Source organism: Trichomycterus rosablanca, chromosome 4 (assembly GCF_030014385.1).
Source record: "Trichomycterus rosablanca isolate fTriRos1 chromosome 4, fTriRos1.hap1, whole genome shotgun sequence".
NCBI classification, from domain to species: domain Eukaryota; kingdom Metazoa; phylum Chordata; class Actinopteri; order Siluriformes; family Trichomycteridae; genus Trichomycterus; species Trichomycterus rosablanca.
In genome coordinates, this window is record NC_085991.1 from 7,552,299 (window position 1) to 7,576,015 (window position 23,717).

Consider the following 23,717-nt stretch of genomic DNA (forward strand, 5'->3'; position numbering starts at 1 on the left):
GATTGTGTCCCACTTGTTGTTGATTCTTCACAAAAAATTACAATTTCATATCGTTATGTTTGAAGCCTGAAATGTGGCAAAAGGTTGAAAAGTTCAAGGGGGCCGAATACTTTTGCAAGGCACTGTACCAGTTTCAGCTTTCAACCGCGACAGCCGAGAGAATAAATTAGGTTAAATTATCTAAGACGGTTTTCATTAGTTAGGTGGATAAACACAGTTAAATATGAATTTTTATATTCTGGAAATATTCTGGAAATATACAAGATGGCCTCCAAGGTACACAGCGGTTATTATTTTATACTGCTGTGTGGTTGATCTGGGTCGCAGTGTTGCTGTTTATCGTGCGCTTTCATTTTGCAATAATAGCAAAGCATCAAATATTAAACGTTTTCGGGATTTTTTCAATGCTCATTTACGGACAACATAAATGTGATTGTGAGATTCTGCTGGTTTGTTTAATATAAATGTTGTCAATATGAATACAAATACAGCCTTATAATAATACAAAATATGAACACTGTAATTAAGTTTACATTATATCGTATCGTATCGTATATCGCCACTTCTCAAAAGTATATCAAGATATGAGTTTTTTAGCCATATCGTCCAGCCCTACTGGACATCCCGATTATTCTATTCATTTTCATTGGAGATGCAGGCCACTGGTGCTTCTCCACTCTAAATAGATACACTACATGGCTAACAGTTAAACAAAATATGAGTTTGTTGGACATTTCATTTCAAAACCATGGACATTAAACAAAAGTGAGGTCAGATACTCATGTTGGACAGACAGGCCTGGCTGGGCGTCCCAATTCTTCCATTTATTTTCATTGGTGTAGGATGCAGGCCAGTGGTGCTTCTCCACACTAAACATATACACTTCATGGCTAACAGTTAAAAATGTGAGTTTGTTAGACATTGCATTTCAATTTCAACCATGGACATTTGGAAGATCAGACACTGATGATCGACAGACAAGACAGGCTGGACGTCCCAATTCTTCCATTTATCTTTACTGTGTTAAAAACTACAGGCAAATGGTGCTTCTCCACACTAAACACATACACTACATGGCTAACAGTTAGAAATGTGAGTTTGTTGGACACTGCATTTCAAAACCATGGACATTAAACAAAAGTAAGGTCAGATACTGATGTTGGAAAGACAGGCCTGGTTGGATGTCCCAATTCTTCCATTCATTTTGATTGGAGATGTCAATGTCTTTACAGACCCCAAGAGCAATTTAGCAATAATTATGTCCACATACTTCTGACCTCACATTCTACAGAGCAGAATTAAAATCCACATGTAACCTTGTAGTGAGCAGGCAGTACAAGGTCTGACGCCATCACCGCACGTAACAGCTTCCAGCTCATGTTGTGTTGCCTGGCCCACAGCAGCCAATTAAATTTAAAAGAAAAGGCCCCGCTGTTCAACTTGATTGGTGCGGGCTCCCCCTGCGATCGACCACTCGTCCTGTTCGACTCTTTGTCAAACATTTTCTTTGGCCCTTGACCACAGCTGGTAGGGAAGCTTCATACAGCGTAATGCCCCATCAGCGAGCGTCCGTTTCTGCACGTACCGGATATCCCACTGTCACCGTGAAGAAAAAGAGCTGAGCGCAGAACTTCTCAGCCATATTGAATTTACCCCCTATAATGCAGCCATGCATCAGCAATTACAGCCTCAAAGCAAAGGCAGAACAAAAGATCTAACACATTTACAGCATAACACCATAAAAAATTCATCCAAAATCACTACAGCGTATCAGAGTCAGCACTGGACGCATCAGATTTGACATTTGTTCTGATCGTATTCATTGAAATTCCACAAAAAATAGTTCCCATAAAGAAAAAACGACACTCGGGTGCTGACACCTCAAACTGAGTTCAAATCTCAGCTCTGCTACCTATACGGACAATGATTTGTCCTTAAAAAAAAGGTGGGAAAGCTGCAATTATGACCTCTGCCGGTTGGCCGATGGTGACTGCACACAGGGATAATGGAAACTCTCTGTGCGCTATACGTATCTCACAATGAATCAGCACTGTGCGGCCATTTGTAGCACACGTGTTAGAGAGGGCTAGTCGTAACAATTTAGTCATATCACATTTCGCTTCTACTGCTGCAAATCTCCTGTTACTGCTACTAGTGTACTGCTGGGTAGCCCACTACTGCTTTGTATCTCTAGCGGTGCTATCAGCCAGTCAGATGTCTATATACATATGTGATTGGATATGTTTAATGGGAGGAAAAGGTGGCCGAAGTCCAATGATGGATTTGCGTCCTGTTTAGGGCAAGTTACTGCATTGCGTTCGGTGAAAACCGGTCCCACTGCACCCCTCACCAGGATAATAATAATAATAACAAAATAATAATAATAATCACCAAAAACAATAAAAATTATAATAATTAAAATAAAAATTATAAATAATAATAATAGCAAAACAACTAATAATATTAAGACCGTAATAATAAAAAATAACAAAACAACCACAAATAATAATATTAATAATAATAATAAAATAATAATAATACTAATAGCAATTTAATACTACTACTACTAATAACAATAATAATAAACAGTAGTAATAAAAATAACAAAACAACCACCAGTAATAATATTAACAATAATAATAACATTAATAATAACAAGCAGTAATAATAAAAATAACAAGACAATCACAAAAAATAATATTAATAATATTAATATTATTATTATTATTATTATTATTATTAATAACAAAACAACAACAAATGATACAAAATAATAAAAGTAATGACAAAACAACCACAAATAATATTTTATTAATAATAATAATAATAGCAATATAATAATAAAAATACTAATAACTAAACAACAACAAATGATACAAAAAGTAAAAGTTATAACAATATAATAATAATAATAATAATAATAATAATAATAAAATAAATAATAATAATAATAATAAAACAAATAATAATAAATGAACAAAACTATAAAAAAAACGACTTTTATTGTATACTGATTGCAACCATCGGTAGTCGAGTTAGGAACACTGCCGTTACATCTCAGCCAGTCAACTTCAATATTAAACATTTCTGATCCGAAATCAAACTGCATATTGCTGTAAGTTGAATTAAATGGATGGAATCCATACACAGTATTTTACAAATAATACTAGAACTAGAAGTCACCAGATCCTAAATAGATCCTAAAACTCTTTAAACAGATATTATATACCTGAAAAAAGAACCATATACAGCATCTATCTGAAGTTCCCTTTGTTATTCCTTTCCAGCGAGAGACTCTGAGTAAAGCTGGAAGGCCGCTCATCAAGTATCAAGTACATTAGCGTCATAGCTGAACAGAGCGCTTAATTGATGTGTATTTTTATTACAGTGCATTTATTTGAGCTTGGACGGGGAATTACTCCATCCATTTAAATTAAGAGTCCCCTCTATTAAGGGAATAGGGACCCCCCCCTCCCCTTGAAATTAGATTGCAGGGTACTCAAGCTTATCTAATGAATGGCTTAATACACTATACGATAACCAACATGAAGCCCTTAATTTAATCATCCTGTGCAGTAATTTGACTCTTGCTAGACACACAACCAGCCCATACTAATTGATTCCTTTATTTTCTAAGGTAAGTCGCAATTAAGGTAAGAAAATAAACTCGAAAACATTTCTGGTTGGTAACCAGGCTTTATTAAATGCCTATTAGGTGCTTATACATAAGTCTTCTCTGACCTAAAGGAAGGAAAAAACCACAGCTGCTTATAGAGAGTGCAGTGTGAATCTTGTGCATGCCCTTGGGGAAGTGGATATGTTTAAATTGGCTGTTTGGCATGTGGTTGAACACTAATTAGACCTATCTGAAAAGTGCTTGAGTGTTCAATATTTTTATTAGTTTGTCTAGCTAACATCTTGCCCTTCAGGCCTTCTAATGTACAACAGAGGAAAATAGCAAAATGATCCTGGTCAGGGTCAAGGTGGCAGCCTACCCCAAAAAGAAGTAAGGAATATACCCCCTATTTAAAAGACAATATACTGAATACTATGTAAACAATTGAGGAATCTTAATCAAGGGACAGACAGTGGCAACTTGGCAGTGGGGCTTCAACCAGCAACCTTCTGATTATTAATCCGGGACCTTAAGCACTACTCAGTATCAAAGTGACATGTGTGTTCCAACCAGGGTAGTATTTACCCCTCATGGTAGGGACAGTGGTAGCCTAGTGGGTAGAGCTTTGGGCTGTCAATCGGAAGGTTGCTGAGACTGTTGGGCCCTTGAGCAAGGCCCTTAACCCTGTCTGCTCCAGAGGCACCATACAATGGCTTCCAAACAAGCTGGGAAACACAGAAAAATAATTGCATTGTACTGTATGTATATATGACAAATAAAGGCATTGTTCTTCTATAGTTTATTATGAGTAGTGTTGGGGGGGACTATAAAATACTTTTGTCACTTGAAAGATGAAAAATTTATATTATTTTACTAGGATTGTGAATTGGGATACAGCCCTTTCATCAAACTGTCAGATTAATCTACACTGGTAGAAGGATGCAAGCACATAGAATAACTTTTTCCCTTTTTCTTTAGGTTGCAACAAACACAAACGAAAACGTAATATTTATTTTATTTTTTTTACATTTGGGGTATGTTATTAGGTTCTCATGTTTCATAGATATTCTACTTCATAACCCTCGTTATCCTTACAGTCATGGCATCTTTCCTGACTACTGTTTCACAACTTGATACCTTTAACATCAAGGTATCAGGGCTGGAAGCAACTAGTTTAATAAGATCAACACCTACAGTGTATCAACCAACCATACTCTTACTTATACAATAATACTAATAATAATATTAACTATAATAATATTGTTTAAGTTTGACTGTACCCAAAGCAAGCTCTATAAAGACATGAAGAAAAACTTAGTTTAAAGAAACTCCAGTGACCTCAGCCCCACTAATCAGCTTTGGAATAAACCAGAATGTCAACTCAGGCTTGCCCAACCACACAAAAGCTCTTTTAACTGAATGGGCACAAATTCCCAATTCCACAGACGTGCTTCAAAGTCTTGTAAGAAGTCTTCTCAAAAGAGTAGCTGTTGTTATAGCTGAGTAAATCACTTAGAGGTCACTGTATTTTTAATACCATTTGATTTTGAAATGGGACGTCCAACAAGCTCATGGTCAATGTGTCCAAATATTTTTGGCTATATAGTGCAGGTCTAAAGAATTTTGTAGGTCTAATGTAATTTATAATTTATAAAGTTTACAGTCACTGTTCTATTCGATTACACAGAATGATTTTCCCTTTATAAGGCTGACCATCCCTTATAGTTCTTTATTAATAATGAAAGTATATTAATTCATACTACTTTATAACCAACTATAATAATAATAATAATAATAATAATAATAATAATAAGTATTAAAATACAACAAAAATAATGCTAAAAATAATAATAATAATATTAACAAAACAACAAAAATAAATAATAAAATAATAAAAAATAGCAAATAATAATATTAATAATAACAACAATAATTACAATAACAAAAAAATAATAATAATAATAATAATAACAAAAAATAATAACAATAACAATAATATTAATACAATTATTAAAATATTATTAATAATAGTAGTAATATTTTTAATTAATATTAGCGAAATAATAATAAATAATAACATAATAATAATAATAACAATAATAATAGTATTAAAATTAGGGCTGTCGAAGTTAACGCGATAATAACGCATTAACGCGATCTCAATTTAACGCGATTTTTAAAAATAGTGCCGTTAACGCAAATTCTATTTGGCCCTGCGAGTCATCCGTAGTTCATGTTGAGACTTGATTGTGCACGGCATCTCTCATTAAGGCGGCGTTTCTCAAATGTAACCGAGCGTCGTAGTGATGCACTTTCTTAATAAAGAAATAAATACACGGTATATTCACAAGTTGTCGGGAGCATAACACTTCGCATTGGACTATGGAACTATGGAACTATGGAAGCCCCAAAGGGTCAAAACACACTCACTTCGTGTAGAAACGTCCATCAAACCATTGTCACGATACAACCACAGAAAAGTCTGTTACAATAACTACGCCTTATCCCACCTAAAGCACCGCTGATCTACAATGTTTGCTGATGGAGAAATTTTAACCTACAATCTGACATATATACGAAGTCAAGGGTCTCTGCTGGATAGTATTAATGCCTAGTATGTGAGTGAATAAAACTCCCTTACAGTTTTCTCTTGTCCCAGCAGTTTTTAACATAAGTACATTTAGCATAAAATGTGTTCACCATTTTAATTGTAACATTTCACTTAAAAATCCTTGTTTTCTATAACATTTACACATATTTTTTTATGCGATTAATCGCGATTAACTATATGAAATTCTAATATAATATAATAATATTAATAATATAATAATTATAAAACTACACACCAATCTAATTCTAGAATTATTACAGTAGACAAAGAACATGAATTAAAAATGTACCATTTAACCACAGCTGCTAAAAAAACAACCAACATTAAGCTTTACCCACAAGAAACTGATTTAATTATTATGTACTTAGTGCAATCTAAGTAAGTCTACAGTTTATTCTGTAATGAATTAAAGAACATATTTAAAGCAGTTTAGTTTTTTTTCTGTCCTGCTTTTATCTTCAGAATTGTTTAACAGTCGCACTCAGTTTCTCTCTCTTTCTCTCACATTTTTTCTCCTTTTTGTTTGGCAGATATTAAAAGTGATAGTGATTTATGCATGAGTTTCCACTCCACTGGCTGGAGACAACTTCTTCTCCCAGCACTGATCTCAGTAAAGAACAAAAAAATGCTAAGTTATTCCACAACTGCACGCCATGCTGTGAGGTGCCATCAGAACCCGCACTCTCCCCACAGCTTGCTCGAGTAAGTTCAGAGCGGCTCACGCTGACACACTGCCCCGGGGCTCGGAGGTTAGTGGGATATTTCTTGATGCCCTTTTCATGAATCTAATATTTAATTAGGCGTGTTTTTTTTTCATCTTGCAAGAAAAAATTAGAAGCAGTGGGTACGGCCAAAATAAATATAAATAAATAAATGCACATATATATCTGTGTTTTTTTTCTTATCACTGACAGCAATTCAGCATGGATACGTCAGCAGTAGCATAGGTGGCATAGTTGCATAGGGTGCTTTTAACTAAGCATCATCAATGATCTGTCATTTTTGTAAGACAGCCAACAAAGTGGCGATGATGAGGTCATTGTACAGAATTGGGTGCACCTTATTCCTAGTTAATAATAATAACAATAGGGTGCCCAGGTGGCGCAGCAGGATATTTCGTTAGCGCACCAGCACCCAGATTCTAAACTCCTCAGTTCGAAACTCGCCGTTGCCACCGGTCGGCTGGGCATGAGCAGCAATATACTTGCCTCGACTACGATCAGGGATCCCCCAGCAGCGAAAGACAAATTGACTACACTAAATTGGGAGAAAATGGGTAAAAATGCATGAATAAAATAGAAAAATAAAGAAATAATAATAATGATAATAATAATAATAGTAACAAAACAACAAAAAATATAGTAATAAAATAATTATAATAATACCAAAACGACAATAAAACAAGACAAAATTAATAACATTAACAATAATAATAAAATAGAAAACAAAACAAAAATAACAATAACAGCATTAATAGTAATATAATAATATTTATTACTATTATTATTATCATTATTACTGTTGTTTTGTTATTGTTATTATTACTGTTTATTATTGTTATTGGTATTATTATTTATTATTATTATTGTTATTTATTATTATTATTATTGTTGTTGTTGTTGTTGTTGTTGTTGTTATTATTGCTATTGGTATTATTATTTATTATTGTTGTTGTTATTATTTATTATTATTATTGCTATTGGTATTATTATTTATTATTATTATTGGTATTATTGGTATTATTATTATTGTTGTTGTTGTTGTTATTATTATTGTTATTGTTGTTGTTGTTATTGTTTTTATTATTATTATTATTATTATTATTAATAATAATAATATTATTATTAAAATTAATAATATACACACCAGTCTAATTCTACAGTGGGAGACGAAAATGAATTTAAAAAGTAACCAGGACAGCCAACAAAGTGTCCAATATGAGGTCATTGTATAGAATTGGGTGCACCCTATGTTATTCCTAGTTAAGATATTATATTTTAGCATAATAGCCCCATACACTCCGCTATGGGGAATGCAAAAGTCATTCGATAAACACACCGGTCAAGCATCTTGCATTGGCTATTCCTATTAATCATCAGACTTTAAACTTTCCGAAGCAAGGTGGACAACGATTGGCTCGTCCGAGAGTGCGAACACCAAAGGGGATTCCTCATGACTGCTACAATTACAACCTCTGCTGGCTATTTAATAGCGCGTGCACAGAGATGGGGGATAAGGGAGATAAGTGTGTGACTCTCCAATCTCCATATGAACCCGCCTCCTTGCAGGTGAAAAGAAGTGGCCATCAGTAGTGGAGGTCAGCAGCAATAGAGAAAGCAAAACGACTGCAAACTAGATCTTCTCTAGCTTCGTCCCTCAAAGAACTAGGATGATTTTTTTTGAGAATGCTTCAGCATTTGACCACAAACCATTCCGGGTGTGGATGACACCAATTTAAAAAATATTAAAGCTGTTCCTGAGTAATGACTGGCCCTACTGCTTTATGTATTAGCTCCTTTATTATTAATAAGATCTTATGGGTTTGGGTGTGTGTGCTAGTCTCATCATATCTCTTACTATTGTTTATTTAGCTTTTGCATTTATGGTGTGCAATTACAAGGTTTTTGACCACTTTCCATCTGAATTATTCTCTCTGCTAACACTGCAACCTTGGAAGATAAATATTTCATATAATATATGCATGCCACACAACGCTATACCCACACTGTTCTTATTATCTATTATTCTCTTGGTTCTTTTCTGCCTTTGAATGCAGTTCGGTGTGCAACCTCCATTCATGGTTCAGTAAATTCCCGATCTCTCCTATTACACAGATTCGATCAGTGACCCAATTGGTGCGGCTGAAAGGAACTCGGCAGGTATTATTTATCTAGCTGGCACATTTTCACATAATAACTGGATTTTGAGGATAAAGACATTTTTATTTCAGTGCCGGTCGATCGGCTTGGACTTTTTGTGCTACGCTATGTGGTCAAAAGTATGCGGAAAAAAGGATGTGCTGGTTAATATTGCCTGAATCACGGGCATTATTATGTTAGTCCTGCTATAAAAGGCCCTACTTTTTTGGAAAGGCTTACCACCAGATAAGCACGCCAGAGCTAACATCTCAAACTCATGATTTCGAATCTCAGCTCTGCTACCGACAGGCTGGGCGCCTACATGAATAATGATTGGCTCGTTCGTAGTGGATGCAGGCGAGGATTCCTCATAACTGATGCAATTATGACCTCTGCTGGCTGATCGATGGCCCCTGCACAGAGACGAGGGATAATGGGGATTAGTGCATGACTCTACGTGTGCATAACTGAACCCCATATGAACTGGGCGTGTGTTAGTCACGGCTCTCCTCGGTCAGGAGTGGAGGTCAGCATCAGTAGAGTGAAAGCACAATGCAATCAGAGAATTGGATATGGCTAGATTGGGAGGAAAATTGGGGAACGAATGCTCCTGCTCAACTTTGCCATGTGCCAAACGGGTACCACAAATCATACAAGCCGAGTACAAAACATTAAATACACAGTAGCAGAAGACAGTTGTTATTATACAACTGATTAATTAGTCTGTATACTTGTTAAGGTACAATGGTCCTGCGTTTAACATTACTGATCCACAACTACTGGCACCAATGAAAATGAATGAAAAGGATTTTAAAAATTCATCTTTCATATGAAGCAACTTTATTCTGATTATGATGGGAAATCATTATTTTTAACACAACCATATGTGGCACAATTATTGGCAGTCCTAAGAATTCTTAGTGGGATCATTTTTTTTATCAATTTTAAATTTATATTTTACATTTATATTTTACATTTATATTTATGTTTTACATTTATATTTTACATTTACATTTATATTTCACATTTATATTTATATTTTACATTTATATTTTACATTTATATTTATGTTTTACATTTATATTTTACATTTACATTTATATTTCACATTTATATTTATATTTTACATTTATATTTTACATTTATATTTATGTTTTACATTTATATTTATGTTTTACATTTATATTTATATTTTACATTCATATTTAGGTTTTACATTTATATTTTACATTTATATTTATATTTTACATTTATACTTTACATTTATATTTGTTTTACATTTATATTTTACATTTATATTCATATTTTACATTTATATTTTACATTTATGTTTTACATTTATATTCATATTTTACATTTATATTTAAATTTTACATTTACATTTACATTTACATTTATATTTAACATTTACATTTATATTTATATTTTACATTTATATTTTACATTTATATATTAAATTTATATTTATATATTAAATTTATATTTATATTTAACATTTATATTTATATTTTACATACTAAATTTATATTTTACATTTATATTTATATTTTACACATTACATTTATATTTAACATTAATATTTATACATTACATTATTTACATTTATATTTTACATTATATTAAATATTTATATATTAAATTTACATTTATATATTACATTTATATTTTACTTTTATATTTATATTTTACATTTATATTTATATTTTACATTTATATTTATATTTTACATTTACATTTACATTTACATTTATATTTTACATTTATATTTATATTTTACATTTATATCTATATTTTATATTTGAAGTGTCTAGTAACTTCTGAGCAGTAATCCATAACTCCCTGTTTCACTAGGGTATCAGAGAATGGCTATAAAAACAGCAACTTACCTAAAAATGCCCCTATCAACAGTTCACAACTACTACTCAATAACATCCAGTCCAGTACATACACAATACTGAATATGGTAAAAAAAAAAAATTTATCTTGGGGTCACCAAGTCTCCAAAACTACCAGATTATTTGCCACCACCACTAATGTTAAGTGCATCGAGTTTGCTAAAGGCTACTTGGACTTTGACTGATGGTCAGATAAAACAAAAATGAAGGTTGTCTGCAACAAAGTCTCAAGGTGGGTCACGCACGGTCAATCTACTAGCAAGTTTTTGGACGCTGGAATGAAACTGAAGTGCTTACAAGACAGCTAAGTGTGAACAGAGTTAAAATAATACAGTAAGTATGACAGGTCTAGCATAGATACAGTATTAAAATATAAGATACGTACATGTATGAATATTCATATTCAGCTTAATGCAATTAATGATAAACATTTGGTGTCAAATATTATTATTAGTTGTAATTTGTGTAATCTAGTCCATTCTAATTTACCAATGCAGACATCCGGGTTGCCAAGACGGGTGAAATTTCCATTTATGCTAAACACTCTCTTCATCTAAAGCTGGGAGCTCTGCGGGAGCTAATCAATTTTTTATTCATAACTGAACACACATACACATACACAAAGCACTACCATCAGCATGCCCTCCAGTACAGGAAACAGTCCTGCGTTCTTTCACGGACTCTCAGATTTTCTTCACAGTGTCCCAAATTCCACTCAGAGACTGTCCGAGCTCCAAGTCAGTGTTGGATCTTAATAAACCAGGTCAAGGGCTAATCCCATGGTTAAACAAAAAATACGTCGCAGTCAGGAGGAGTGGAAACAGACGGGTTCTCGTAAAACTCAGATAAGTGGGTCGATAGCGGAAACGCAAAGTTATTTGGGCATGTTTAGTTATTTCATCTGGGAAGCCGTGCTCATCATTTTTTCATGCGGGGCTGCTGGGGTGGATGAGCTCGCCCTCTCTGTGTGTGTAAAGGCTGGGAATGATAATGTGATGCTGCCTGTGCCATGGATAGTGCCATGCTCCATCTGTAGGTGAGCAGGGAAAGTGCAGTGAATAGGAATCAAGTGCAAAGATCCATGCATGGTTTTTTAAATGGATCTGGGTCTCCGGAGGATTGTGGACCACACGAAAATAAATGTGTTTTTTAATGTGTTATAACACTATTATGTAATATAGATGACCATGCTTTTTGTTGTTGCCTTAAATCCAGGTTTAAATGAGAGTTTTCAAAGACTGATGGCACTGCCATCACAAACATACCAGAAAAGGCCTTTCCGAAATGAACCATTATAAAACCTGCTGTTTAATCTTAGCGATCTTTAGAGAACAGAACACCAGATTGAAAAGCAGGCCATTTCAGGTGCTAAAGGAATAAAAAAAGGGCCTAAGATCACCCCCATCCTGCAATTAATACGCCAATCTGTCCATTGTCAGTCACAGCCAGAGTAAAAAGATTATAATACATGTATAGATGCTTTACAGTACTGTAGATTGTATACCACAATAAACAAATGGACAAACAGCATCGTGTATTGCTAATTCCCTCCATCCTGGAGCAATCTCCAGGCCCCCAGCCAAGCCTTGCCCCACCATGGGGATGCTTTGCCCTCAAAGCTGCATAAGCACTGGGCCAGTAGTGTCACCTCTACTAATGCGCCCATGCATTCCAAACCAGACAGAGTTTAGAAAGCCAAGCGAATGCCAAGTTAAACGATATCAACCCTCAAAGGCGAATTCTAGACTCAGCCCGAGGACGCCACGGCGGGGCGAAACCGTACCCGTCTTAATGAGACGCCTAGCGAAACAGAAAATGGCCCGCAGACTGCTGATCCACTAATCACAAAACCAGATTAGACAAGCCTCGGTGTTTACAACACAAATGCGTCTTGTCACAGCTCGGCACAAATTATAATTACTCGAGCGTACCTAATTAAACTTTATATGAACTGCGGATGGCTGACCCGACGTAGCTTCGAAAGGGGAATTCCAAAATACAAGATGAGCTATGTTAGAAAATTGGCATCAAGAAGTCATCTTCCAGTTTGGTTTTAACCAGCGTGAAGCCTCTTTATAGTACCCGAACCGAAACATCAGCCAAACAGCCATTGGATTAAAAGAAAGAACATCCTTAGCAGATTCTACTATAATATTACTCATACAATGATATTATGCATGTTATGTTAATATACTGCACTGAGATGCTCTTATTGGACCAAGGAATCTAAAATTTCATACCTGAAAAGATGCCTTCTGCAAAGTTCAGCCCCTACCTACCTATAAGAGTATCTTGTTAAGGTAATTAGGAGTCCCATTGGCTCTCTATTGGGCTTGATTAGTGTTGAAACTAAGGCCATGGTCAACATTCAAAATTTAGGTCAGTTGTCACTAATGGCTCCAGAAGAACTCGACTCCAGGAGCTGAAGAAAAGGATACTAAAATTGGTCTTGGATGCCCAGCCTTCCTGCTTCAGAACTATATTTCTGCATAGCTTAGCTAAAAGTATGGCACATCCTTTATTTCATCATTTATTTATGCTTTACTGAATACACCAATGTGCCACTGTGGGTGCTGTCGTAACTAGGAGGGAATATGTTACAAGATCTAGGTCAGTGGGAGCATCGTCTCCTTAAGGTGGACATACAATTATAGCAAGATACTTTTTCATGTGTTTCAATTAGCTGGATCAGATGTGTTAATCTATTTGAAACTAAGGCTAATGGTTTATATCCAAGATCTAGGTTAGTGATCACCTATAGATCTCCAAGTGCTGGATTTTTCAACTCTTTACTTATTACAGCATGTATGCATTTGATGAAAGCTAACCAAATCACTTAAGGCATGACTTTAACAAGTTTATTGTAAAGAGAGACCAAGAGCAGTCCCTATTGGCCTTGCTATTGGAGGTCTGTCATTCTGAAGTCATCCAAAAAAGTTCAGGTGCAACACACTATAATCTTTTATTTAGGTACACAACTATTCCTCATTATCTGATTTACCTCTGTTAGACCAATCAGATCGACTTTTTTTGTAACATCTAGTTCCAAAATACATTAGATTGCTGGATTAGGTATATGAAAATACACTACAAAACGACTTGATTCATGATTTTCACCAGTGATCAACTATGTTGCAGGCAATCAATGTACTATAACATTCGGTTCCATTGTGTGTTAGCATTGTGGATCTCCAACAGAAGCATGATCTACAGGAATGATAAACAGTCCAACACTGAACTAGAAGGTCAGCTAGCTGTCAAAAAGCAAGGCTGTTAATTCATAATCCACCTAAGTGATCAACCCACTAGTTCAAACCCTAATCTAACAGACATGATTCAGCTGATCACCCTAATTTATTGCTTTGAAAGGGATAGCTGGATTACGGCTGGGATTGAATTCTGTTAAACAAGATCTCATGAACATGAACATACCGATTGCTGGATTAGGGATATTAGTGTAAAACGACTTGATTCGTGATTTTCACGAGTGATCAACTGTGTTGCAGGCAATCAATGTACTATACCATTCAGTTCCAACGTGTGTTAGCATTGTGGATCTCCAACAGAAGCATGATCTACAGAAATGATAAACAGTCCAACACTGAACTAGAAGGTCAGCTAGCTAGTGATCAACCCACTTTCTGCCGATCACCCCTCCAGTTCAAACCCTAATCTAACAGACATGATTCAGCTGATCAACCTCATTTATTGCTTTGAAAGAGATAGCTGGATTACGGCTGGGATTGAATTCTGTAAAATAGATCTCTATGAACATACAGATTGCTGGATTAGGGATATGAGTGTAAAAAAACTTGATTCATGATTTTCACCAGTGATGAACCATGTTCCAGGCAAAAAATGTACTATAACATTCAGTTCCAATGTGTGTTAGCTTTGTGGATCTCCAACAGAAGCATGATCTACAGAAATAATAAACAGTTGTGTAGCATTCAGTCCCAACACTGAACTAGAAGGTCAGTTAGCTGTCAAAAAAGCAAGGCTGTTAGCTCATAATCCACCCAAGTGATCAACCCATTTTCTGCCGATCACCCCTCCAGTTCAAACCCTAATCTAACAGACATGATTCAGCTGATCAACCTCATTTATTGCTTTGAAAGGGATAGCTGGATTACGGCTAGGATTGGATTCTGTAAAACAAGATCTCTATGAACATACAGATTGCTGGATTAGGGATATGAAAAGTGTAAAACGACTTGATTCATGATTTTCACCAGTGATCAACTATGTTCCAGGCAATCAATGTACTATAACATTCAGTTCCAATGTGTGTTCCAACAGAAGCATGATCTACAGAAATGACAAACAGTCCAACACTAAACTAGAAGGTCAGCTAGCTGTCAAAAAGCAAGGCTGTTAACTCATAATCCACCCAAGTGATCAACCCACTAGTTCAAACCCTAATCTAACAGACATGATTCAGCTGATCAAGTTGATTTATTGCTTTGAACTGGAAAGCTGGATTTCGACTGGGATTGGATTCTGTAAAACAGATCTCTATGAACATATGAATCACCATAATTCATCTACAGAGATGGAAAGAAGACGTAAACATACCAGATTGCACTCCTGTCTCTGGTCCGGTGCGTATCCGTTCAGCTTGGAAAGGGCGTTTAGAAAGCTCGTCCCAGTCCTGGATTAATTTAAGTAGAACGGGTCTAAGTGGAGGAATTCAGCTCTTGGAGGGGTGAACAGCTTCGCATCGTGGTAGGAACAGATCTGAGAAAAAAAGATAATCCATCCATGATCAATTAAGACTTTGCGCAATCCTTCAAACACGCGCAATTTGCGCAAACGACGCAATTTCGTTCGGACGTGTCCAAAAGAGACCAAAGTTTTCCTACAGATTCGGATTACATCTCCAGTCTGCTGAGTGATTCCTTTTTTAAAAGGGAAAGTCAAACCCGCAGGTGATCCAGTCAGTACAGATCACAGTAAAGGATCACATGTGATCAAGGAGACGGAATAAATCCACACGGAGCGTGTCTCTCTTCTCTCGATCAGTCAGCGTTTATGATCCACCCATTAGGGAGCTGTCCCGGAGTCGTGACCCCCCACGCTGTCTCCGCGTCCCCGCGTGTAGGTGTGACAGCGCAGTGACAGATCCGGACTCAGCGACTTGATCCGCAGTCGGACCGGAGCGGGAAAGCGACGCTTTTTCTTTTCAAAGCGTACTGTCCGAGTTTGAGGTGAAGCCACGCCCACTGGTTTTATGATTGGGCGAGAGGGATGAGTGGGCGGGTTCCGTAGCAGCGAGGGAGAGAAAGTGAGGCAGAGTGTGCGCGAGCCCTGCAGGTAATCGGTTGCTAATGAAAGGAGCTAACAAACGGTTTAATCGGTTTAAATAAGTTTCTTTATTCTTTATTTCTTTATTACTCCTGTCACCTCACACACAATTTTGATATTTAAACTAAATTTGATATTTATACTCAACAAAGTATGTCTTAGTAAGTAAGGAGCCATAACATTAAAACCACCTTCTTGTTTCTACACTCACTGTCCATTTTATCAGCTCCACTTACCATATACAAGCACTTTTTGGTTCTACAATTACTGACTGTAGTCCATCTCTTTCTCTGCATGCTTTATTAGCCCCCTTTCATGCTGTTCTTCAATCAGCACTGCAGTGACACTGACAATGGTGGTGGTGTGTTAGTGTGTGTTGTGCTGGTATGAGTGGATCACACACAGCAATGCTGCTGGACTGAGAATAGTCCACCAACCAAAAACATCCAGCCAACAGCGCCCCGTGGGCAGCGTCCTGTGACCACTGATGAAGGTCTAGAAGATGACCAACTCAAACAGCAGCAATAGATGAGCGATCGTCTCTGACTTTACATCTACAAGGTGGACCAACTAGTTAGGAGTGTCTAATAGAGTGGACAGTGAGTGGACACGGTATTTAAAAACTCATCCACTCATACCAGCACAACACACACTAACACACCACCACCATGTCATTGTCACTGCAGTGCTGAGAATGATCCACCACCCAAATAATACCTACGCTGTGGTGGTCCTGTAGGGGTCCTGACCATTAAAGAACAGGGTGAAAGAGCCGCTCGGGTGGCGCAGCGGTAAAGTACGCTAGCGCACCAGAGTTGGGGTTTCGAATACATCGTATCGAATCTCAGCTCTGCCTTTGTGACTGGGCTGGGCGGCAGCCTGAACAACGATTGGCTGTTGTTCAGGGTTAGAGGGTAAGACAGTCGGATCATAGGTCCTCATAACTGGTGCGACTGCGGCTCCTGCTGGCTGACTGATGGCGCCTGCACAGGGCTGAGGAATAATGCTGATGGGGGTGTGGCCCTCCGTACACAGTGCCCGTCGGTGTATGAACTCGACTCGTGCAGGTGAAAAATGCAGTCTGTACTGACTGTACGTGCCGGAGGGGGCGTATGTCAGTTGAGCGGCGTCCTTAGTCAGCGGTGAAGGATCGAATCAGTATAGAGGACGAAATCAGGGTAATTGGACATGACTAGATTAGGAACAAGCAAGTGGTTTTAATGTTATGGCTAATCAGTGTATAGAAATTTAAGAAATACACCCAACACTTTTATCCAAAGCGGCTTACAGTACTATGACAGTACACTGTCTAAGCAATTGAAGGTTAAGGGCCTTGCTAAAGGGCCCAACAGTGGCAACCTGTCAGTGGTGGGGCTTGAACCGGCGATCTTTCTATTAGTAGTTCAGTACCTTAACCACTAGGCAACAACTGCCCTCTTTAACAGGCTTTTAACAGATATTGCACTGACCGGTATTGCACATAAGTTCCGCAAATGTTGCATCGTTTTAAAAAGTTATTGCACATGCTTCATGTTTGCTTTAAATGAGCACAGATATACAAACCATATACATTACTCTGATGACTATCTCTCCCATGTGGTGGAAAAACCCTTAATAAAATACCTCAAATACTGGATTGTGAGTAGAGAAGTTTTAATCTTGTCTGCAGAGAAGGATCACACCGACCAAGTCTCACACAGCAACTTTGTGGATGTGCTAACAATAATAATAACAAACATCCTTATATATCTTGTTGATGACCTTGTAGGACAGTGGAAGATTCCACGGTTAACATAGAAACTGGTCTAAATCAGCCAAGACTGGGTTTTGGACGTCATACAATGCAATTGATGCACTTCTTATCATGTAGACATTCAGTAACCTTCTACTGTAGCAGTATTCTTGGAATATGACTACTGGCAAAATGCCCTAAGAAGTAATTAATCATGTATTAATACCCCCTGTGTAAATTAACATTTTTCTGTCACACCCTTGTGTAATGCAGGTGGAGAAGCCTGGTGCTGCCACTGTCTCATGCAGTGGGTGAGAGGTGTTCTCCATGAAGCATGACAGCTTGGCCATCATCGCTCTTACCCCTACTGCCTCCACTGAGTCCAGTCTGCTGTCGTCAGGGGCAGGTGCACTGGGGCCCATGGCTGGGGGGGACCCACTACGACATGAACTCAATCCCCATTGCACTGCCCCCCCCCCATTGGCTGCAGTCACCAGGTCGTTATTATTATATTATTATAATAATGTAGCGGCGATATGTGAGTGACATTCAGCTCAGCCAATCAGAATGAAGCACCCGGTTTATACATGTGCGTTCGGACGTTCTGCAGTTAGTTAGTTTTGTATACGAGACTCACCGTATTGGCCCCAGCATTGAAATTCGGGTGCTGGAGCTAGGCAGTCTAAAGTGTCGTAACGCTCACTGAAGTCCTGACCAAACAGTTAAAGTGAACTCCACCCTGTCGTGTGCCTTATTTCCTATTTCCACACCTCCACCACCACACGCAAGCAAAAGACCCGTAGACCCAGCACAGCAAGGGATTTCGGGGATTTTGTACTGGGGCCCATGAGCTCCTAGTTAGTTATGCCACTGGCCGTCGTAATGCAGCTACCCCAGCAGACAACACCATGGAAACCACAACCAGGTACCTATAGGTGTTGACGATCTCAATGTTCCATCCCTGGATGTTCAACGGTTTTAGTGGATGTAGCGAAAGTCCACCACGCCTTCCCCCCATTTTAGAATGATGTCTTTAAGTTAAATGCGCCCTTAATAATCAAAGAGTGTGCCGTTCAGGTGGCGCACGCTGCAACCGGAGCTGGATCTCGAGTACGTCGTATCGAATCCAGCTCTGCCTTACCGACCGAGGCTGAGCGGCTACATGAACAACGACCGTCCGGTTGTTCAGATGGGCGGGACTAAGGTCGGACGTGGGTCTCTCTCTGTCAGAATGGTGCGGTTACGACCTCTGCTGGCTGATTAGGGGCGCGTACACGGAGATGACGAAGGAGTGCTCTTAGGGTGTGTCTCTCCGCACGCAACGCTAGGTGGCGCAACACTCGTCAATGTGTGGGTGGCAAGATGCATACGGCTTGCTTCTCACGTGTCGGGGATGTGGGTTAGCTTCGATCTCCTCGGTCAGGGCAGGAATCGGCAGAGGCAAAGAGTAGGCAAATTGGGCGATTGGACGCGCTAAAGGGGGAGAAAATGCATTAAGGAAAAAAAATCAAAGAGTGTAGTATGTAGGATTATAGAGAAGCAGGACATTTTGTAAATACTGTCACAATAGCATTGCTGATAAAGTCTAGTTCTGGGCTTGTTCCTTAGTACACTATTCTCTCTCCCATGCTCAGTAAAGCTGTTCATTTGAGACTTTTGATCTTGACCCTTCCCAGTCAGTATAAGCCCCTACTTTAAGTCCTAAGCAGGGGTGTCAAAGATCAATCGGTTAACCTGATTAATGCTGTCAATTTAAAATGTCTTTTCCAGCAGCTGACCCTTGATTTGCAAGTGAAAGCACAGCTAAAGATCCGTACAGAGAAAAATCGTCAATTTAAATTGCACCCAAACTGTCCTCAGTGTCCATGTGGCAGATTTTATGCATTTCTTCTGTTTACACAGTTTACACAGTTAAATCACATACGGTGATGACTGCATGATAATTCTATCCACATGTGTAACTTTGCGTCATGTTTCAGTATGGAGGTAAAACTGAAGGTAAAATTAATATACCAATGATTAGCATTATTAGTGTTTTATATTTTAATGGGACTCAATAAGTTTGTCGGTCATCGTTCAACCGTGGACTAATGATAGTCAGCTAACTACTCCTAAGATTATCTGTACAGACAAAAATTTGTAGGTACAAAATACCTAAAGTATTGGCCTCTTTATTTACCTTTTCTTCCTATCATGAGAGCTGCCAAGCCTGGAGAGTCAAAGAACACAATCTATCAAGATTAATGGGTTTGGAAGTTTTCTTTTATCCAGCATTTTTGGGACCATGTGAGTTTGCTGAGTAGAGGGAAATCCCTGGCTTATACATGATCAGCCATAACATTAAAACCATCTTTATGTTTTTACACTCACTGTCCATTTTATCAGCTCCACTTTCCATATAGAAGCACTTTGTAGTTCTACAATTACTGACTGTAGACCATCTGTTTCTCTACATGCTTTGTTAGCACCCTTTCATGCTGTTCCTCAATGGTCAGGACCCCCACAGGACCACTACAGAGCAGGTATTATTTAGGTGGTGGATCATTCTCAGCACTGCAGTGACACTGACATGGTGGTGGTGTGTTAGTGTGTGTTGTGCTGGTATGAGTGGATCAGACACACCTCACTATCACTGCAGGACTGAGAATAGTCCACCAATCAAAAATATCCAGCCACCAGCGCACTGTGGGCAGCGTCCTGTGACCACTGATGAAGGTCGAACGGCAGCAATACTGTAGATGAGCGATCGTCTCTGACTTTACATCTACAAGGTGGACCAACTAGGTAGGAGCGTCTAATAGAGTGGACAGTGAGTGGACACGGTATTTAAAACATCCAGCAGCTCTGCTGTGTCTGATCCACTCATACCAGCACAACACACACTAACACACCACCACCATGTCAGTGTCACTGCAGTGCTGAGAATGATCCACCACCCAAATAATACCTGCTCTGTGGTGGTCATGTGGTGGTCCTGATCATTGAAGAACAGCATGAAAGAAGGCTAACAAAGCATGTAGAGAAACAGATAGACTACAGTCAGTAATTGTAGAACAACAAAGTGCTCCTATGTGGTAAGTGGAGCTTATAAAATGGACAGTGAGTGCAGAAACAAGGAGGTGGTTTTAATGTTATGGCTGATCAGTGCATATATATAAAACTGTTAAGTCTGTCACAAAGAAAACAATCTGATTGACCTTTACCAGTTCTGCCAAGTACAGTGGTCAAATATCCATTGAGAGTTGTACAAGAGGCTTCATGATGGCTATCAAAAGCTGCTGATAAAAAATAGTCATATCAAGATTTTGCCATATTTGTACAAATCAGTAAATTATAAAAATCCCCAAACTGCTATGACATACATGTCTCGTACAGATGTCGCTCCGCTGTTGCTGGATGTTCTTTTTCTCTCCCTTCAGTCTTTTGTATTCCATTAAAGCGTGCAGCTCTGCTATAATAACATCTCTTCATGGGTAAACGTGGTCGAATGAAATCCAAAGGCTGTGTTTGTTTTTTGTCTCATAACATCCTAATGTTCTCTCTTCATGTTGCTGATAATTTCAGCCCTCAAGGTTTCAGTTCTTACACTTAAATTACAGACGTTTTCTCTATTAGGAATTATAATGGCCATTCCTGATGGTTGGACTTTCTGGCCTAAGCTGATAAGATGGTTAGGATTTTTGACCACCTTATGTTAGTAGCAGATCATCTAATATAACAAATGACAACAAATCCAGCTGGTTGACCGGCATGACCAGATTGACCAAGCTGGTAGACCATCAAACCCAGCTTCACCATCTGAGTCATACTAACTTCAGCCAGATACCATCGTAGCAATCAAATCAGCACACAGGCATTCAAACTGGACATCAGAACAAAGCAATAAGCTTGGTCTAAGGTCATGTGATCACTGATTGCTCCATTTACTTAAATGCTTAACACAGAGTGCATTGCGGCTCTGTCTCCAACCACATTAATAGCTAATTAAATAGTGCACTTTTAATGCCAAAGATGTGACCATCAATACCAATACCAGAATTACAGCATGTAATCATTAATTACATCAATTTATTTAATGACTGTATTAAGAAAACTATACTAACTAGCCCTTTTTAATAGGAGCACAATATTAACTGTAACAAGCCCAAACATGTTGGCAGAGGGGGCATGGAGGTACAGATGACTGACTTTACAGTTCTCCTTAACTGACTCCTAATAAAACCCTAATTCACTCCAGGTGGATGTGTTTCTATTTATCACGGTTTCTCTTTTTCTTACAGATTTGCCAGCTCCTCTGCTGGGAAACCTGCTTTTCTCCTAAAAACATGATGCCTGTTGGATCCGGTGATGTTAGCACACTTTTTCCGTCATCATGAGGGAACCGGCCACTCATTTTTCTCAAAGACTCGAAGAAAAGAAAACTCCCTTTAATTCAAAACTACTGATACTGACAAGCTTTTGCACTTGAGCTTTGGTGCCAAGGTATCAGCAGTACCAACACTTTGTTCTGCACTTTTACACATGCTATACCAACAGCTGATCTAATAACAAGGCTTCTTACAAGACTTTGACATATGTCTTTAGGAATTTGTGACCACACATGGGTGCATATAGGACTGGCAAAAATCTAAAACTAAAATAAATCTAAAACTAGCCAATGCATCTAATGCAGTAACACACCCCGGACAGGACACCAATACATCGAGGAGCCTCAAGAGACCATACAGAGCCAATCATATCTGTATGTAAATGCAGAGGATTCGAACCCCGCGGTAATTCACCACTGCTTGACAAAAACAGCCTATTATTTTGTGTATTTCAGAAATTAAGAAACACTAGGGATCCACAAAATGTTGATTTTTTTTTTCTCAAACAATTAACAAAGGCAAGCCAAATTACATCTCATTCAAAGACCACGTCCCAGTACGATTTGATTAAAAAGCCTGGTTGGGAAACAACCCAATCTGGCGTAAGTAAATTCTTGTTGACTGTGTTATTGTACTCAAACACAGCTGAACAAGCTCTTCCATTTGTTCCAATTTGAAAATATGTATTTTCAATACATATTTAATTCTTACTGGCTGGATATGATACTAACAAATGTTAGTTCTTGGTGACAAAATATATTTTTTGTAGACTGTGTCAGATTTACTGGTTTTAAGTATTTCTTTAATTTGCTTTGTGCAATGAAAGTACCAATAATTGCAATGGCAAATAAAGTTATACAGTGATATATACTGTGGTACCTAGAAACTCAACGTCTATTGGTTCTGGGACTGACACAGCCCCGTGGAACTGCATATATTTTAGGCTAATGTAAAATAATGGGGTTGTTTTTGACACTTATACACAAATATAATATAAAAACACTGAAATGAAAAGCTGATTCTTAGCATTTCTCAGCACCCTGACCTATAACACAAGTTTAAAAGTGAAACAGTGACGAAAATCCAGCTAAACACAGATACATGTGGAGCTTTCAGAGTGAATCTGATGGTTATTCCACACAAATTCAGTTTCGTCTCATATTCGCACTTTGTTGACGTTTTACCGCACCGCTCAAGCCGAGCGCTGAACAAGGCGGCTGTCAACTGTTAAATTAAAATTAAATAAATACATTTTTAAAAAACAAACAAACTGAACACGTTGAGTTTAAGGGAAACGTTGAGTTTAAGGGTACAAATTTCTCGACGAAGGGCGT

The 23,717-nt window shown here is 37.8% G+C and overlaps 1 protein-coding gene and 1 long non-coding RNA gene across 2 annotated transcripts in view; one reads left to right on the plus strand and one right to left on the minus strand.

Annotated features, from left to right (window-relative positions):
* Nucleotides 1-15,641, minus strand: part of brinp2 (bone morphogenetic protein/retinoic acid inducible neural-specific 2) — a 211,652-nt gene extending 196,011 nt beyond the window's left edge. The window contains exon 1 of the mRNA XM_062993913.1: nucleotides 15,556-15,641. The gene's annotated coding sequence lies outside the window, so the exon portion shown is untranslated. The remainder of the gene's footprint in view (nucleotides 1-15,555) is intronic.
* A 615-nt stretch (nucleotides 15,642-16,256) lies between these two features.
* On the plus strand, nucleotides 16,257-23,269 carry LOC134311369 (uncharacterized). The gene is made up of 3 exons (XR_010011395.1): nucleotides 16,257-16,293; nucleotides 18,290-18,513; nucleotides 22,297-23,269. It is a non-coding gene; the product is annotated as an uncharacterized LOC134311369 (long non-coding RNA).
* Nucleotides 23,270-23,717: the final 448 nt, after the last annotated feature.